General features: G+C 49.1%; 1 pseudogene; it reads left to right on the top strand.

Annotated features, from left to right (window-relative positions):
- Nucleotides 1-1429: 1429 nt before the first annotated feature.
- LOC136525645 (probable 2-oxoglutarate-dependent dioxygenase AOP1) lies at nucleotides 1430-2590 on the top strand (annotated as a pseudogene).
- Nucleotides 2591-3586: the final 996 nt, after the last annotated feature.

The raw sequence follows: 3586 nt of genomic DNA, 5'->3' as shown, positions 1-3586 counted from the left end.
TAGGATGACTAAACATGAGCTAATTATAAAACTAATTACATAAGTTGTGGCTAATTCGCTTGCCAGCGCAGTGTATAGGATGGTATGGAGATGTTGTGGAACTTATTCGTGGATTTGTTGGCGCACGAAAGAAATGGATATCGGAAATCTCTTCCTGCCGGTATAAAAAATGATCTTAGCCGCATCACGGAAAGATCTACACAGTAGAGTTTGTGAGCCTGCGACGCCATGCTCTCTGTGACTGTGTAAATTTCACGAACTTAGTTTTTTGGATTAAATATCACTTTAACATCGATCATATACTTTTACAGTATTGTTATCTTATCGTGCGATCCGTGAGTTTTTAGTACAAAAGTTTAGCTGTCCCGTAGCAACGCACGGACACGAACCTATTTACATATATACTCGAACATGTGTGTACAGGATTATATGGAGATGCGGTGGAACTTATTCATGGATTTATTGGTGCGTGAAAGAAATAGATATCGTAGAATTCTTTCTACCGATATAAAATAGTATCTTAGCCGTATTACGAAAAAATCTATACAGTAGAGTTTGTGAGCCTGTGACGTCGCGCTCTCCGTGACTGTGTTAATTTCACGAACTTTGCTTTTTGAATTAAATGTCACTTTGACGTCGGTATTTAATTTAACAGTATTGTTATCTTATCGTACGATCCGTGTGTTTTTAGTACAAAGCTTTAGTTGTCCCGTAGCAACGCACGACTATCTAGTTTTTTAAAATATTCAGCTGATCTTATTGTTAATTTAAATTTAATGTTGATCCATTGGGCTTGGGCTTGTTCTTGACTACAATTTGGCACGATGAACATTCTGACAACCGGTCCATATGTAAACATTGGACAAATAGAACAAGACAGTCGGCTCGACAATTGTTGATCCAGCGGGCATATTCTAAATTAATTAACATTAACAGCAAATATAACAGAACACATCTGTCCGTTGATGTAGGATCGTGTGCTGACTACTTGCTGAAACACTCGATTTAGGGCCTTGTGCTTTTGGGTTGTTTCTACGTAGCCCAGCAACCCGTTGTTGAGAGCTGTCAAAACAACCGTATATGCAGTAGACAGCCCCAACTTCAAATGTATATACAATTTCTCTCGTTGCAACGCACAAATATAATTTGTAGCGTGGGACAATCAAACATTAAGACTAAATTTCAGGATATAGTGCATAAATAAAATATAATGAATGCTAAGATTAATGTAAGCAATCAATGTTACCATACATGATTGATTGCTTACATTAATGTAGTGAAAACAAAACATAATTTGATCGATACCGAAGGGATAGGATAGGTACTAAGAGTATACTTATAGGACGTGATTGTGGGGTGTGTTGAGCTCGATCATTGCACACACTGCTGAACCACAGGCCACAGCGCATAGCAAGGTGATCGAGAGAGCATGGACGCTGGCAAGATGGCCGAGCAGCCGTGGCGCGCAGAGCTGCGCAGGGTCGACCTCCGCGGCATCCGACCGGGCGGGCCTGGTTGGGTGGAAGCCTGCGCTGCCGTGGCTGCATCGATGGAAGAGCTCGGCTGCGTCGTGGTCGCCCACGGCGCACTGGACGGCGAGCTCCGGCGGGACCTGTTCGGCCGCGCGATGCCGGAACTCTTCGCCCTCCCTCTGGCGGTGAAGCAGGGAACACTGTCTGGTGGTAGCCATATCGGCGGCTACATCGGGCCTGATCCCGTGAAGGCCCCTAGCCTCGAGAGCCTGCGCATCTCGGAAGCCACGGACGCCGGCAAAGTCCACGCCTTCACCAATCTCGTTTGGCCCCATGGAAACATTGCCTTCTGGTAAGCAAAGTGTAGTGTGAATTTAGCTGTCATCGTGCTGCCTGCTATATATGGCGATCGATGGATGTTTTTGCAGCGACACGATAGAAGTGTTTGCCAAGGGCATGCTGGAGTTGGACCAAATGGTGCAGAAGATGGTTCTGGAGAGCCTGGGCGTGCGGAAGGAGCACGTCGACTCGCACCTCGCGTCGCTCGACTACCACGTCCGGCTGTCCCACTACGGGGCCCTGCTTCCGACTGCCGGCGGCGACGGCGACGAAGCGACGTACGCGGTTGCGCACAAGGACTGCACCATGGCGACCACGATCGCGCAGCACGAGGTGGAGGGTCTGTAGGTGCAGGCCAGGGACGGCGCCTGGATCAGCGTGGCCCCTGAGCCCGGCACGTTCGCTGTCGTCGCCGGCGAGATGCTCACGGTAGACGGATGCTAGTTCTCCGATCGCTAGCTCATCGTCGCAACCGATGAAGAAACCAAACCCACCACCTCAACGCTTGCATGCAGGTGCTGACGAATGGGAGGGTGCCTGCCTGCGTCCACCGCGTGAGGACGCCGAGCAAACGCGAGAGGCTGTCGGCGCTGTTCGGGTCGTCGCTGAGGCACGGCGCCGTGGTGAGCGCGCTGGAGGAGCTCGTGGACCACGACCGGCAGCCCCTGCGTTTCAGGCCCTGCGACTTCGACGAGTACGTCAAGTTCCGCTTCGGTCAGGAGAGGCCCGCATTGAACAGCGCGCTCCAGGAGTTCTGCGGAATTGGCCCCACCAAGTGAATGCTAAGAGCCTAAGCTATCTGCCTATCTAGCACTACTAGTTTTTGTGCAATTGTGTTGTCGTCATTTGTGCACGTATTCTGTACACCATGTCGGAGTCAGTAGGCCGGCTTGGTTATGCATTCTGTTGTGATTGGCCTTGGGACACCTGTTCGTGTGACGCTCGACTATTGCTTTCAACCTGTTTGTTTATTTTCAATGCTCAAGCACCATCCCTATTCCCTGCCGTTCTCCTTCCTCACGTACGCCAGCGGCCAGCTGCTCTGCACTCCGATCCGGCTCTCCCCCTCGCCTCATGGGAGGCAGTCGAGCGTCTCAGGATGCACTACACCGCAGCCTATCTTTAGCGTCACATGAGAGTCGTTAAAAATATTAATTTACCGTCGGAAGGTCGGACGTTAAAGATTAGTAATATTCGGTCGGTCATTATATCTCGTTTTTTCAACAGACTATCAGTCGTTATTGTTATTTCGCTTTACCGTTCACCAGTCAGTCGTTAAATCTTAATATTATTATGGTCCAACTATCCATTGGTACATATAATTTGAGCCTACGCGCTCTCCGCTGGCCTAATTGGTGCCTAATTTTTACATGGCCCACAAGTCGGACGAAACCCTAGCTCCAATTTTTCTCCAGCCCGCCTGTAAAGCCGGTCATTTCACCACACGCAAGCCGCATCGCCTCGAGCGGCGCCACGCGCTCCCCCACTACGAGCACCGCCTACCACCCGGTCCGCCGCCGTGCCCTCCCCCACATTAGATAGTTAGTCCCTATAAATATATATATCATCGGACAGTGTGTCGTTATAAGTTTATAATAGGCGTCGGATAGTCGGTTTTTACATTTATCACATAACATCAGACGGATGGTTGTTAAAAGTCGGTCGGTCATTAAAGATTTATAGCGACTCCAATATCAACGACAGATACAAGGGTCATTATAGATTTATAACGACCGACCGTATATCGCTGAAACAGCTTATAACGACACAGGCGA

This window comes from Miscanthus floridulus, chromosome 19 (assembly GCF_019320115.1).
Source record: "Miscanthus floridulus cultivar M001 chromosome 19, ASM1932011v1, whole genome shotgun sequence".
Lineage (NCBI taxonomy): Eukaryota > Viridiplantae > Streptophyta > Magnoliopsida > Poales > Poaceae > Miscanthus > Miscanthus floridulus.
The sequence above is the reverse complement of the archived record's forward strand: the minus strand, read 5'-3'. Positions and strand labels throughout refer to the sequence as shown.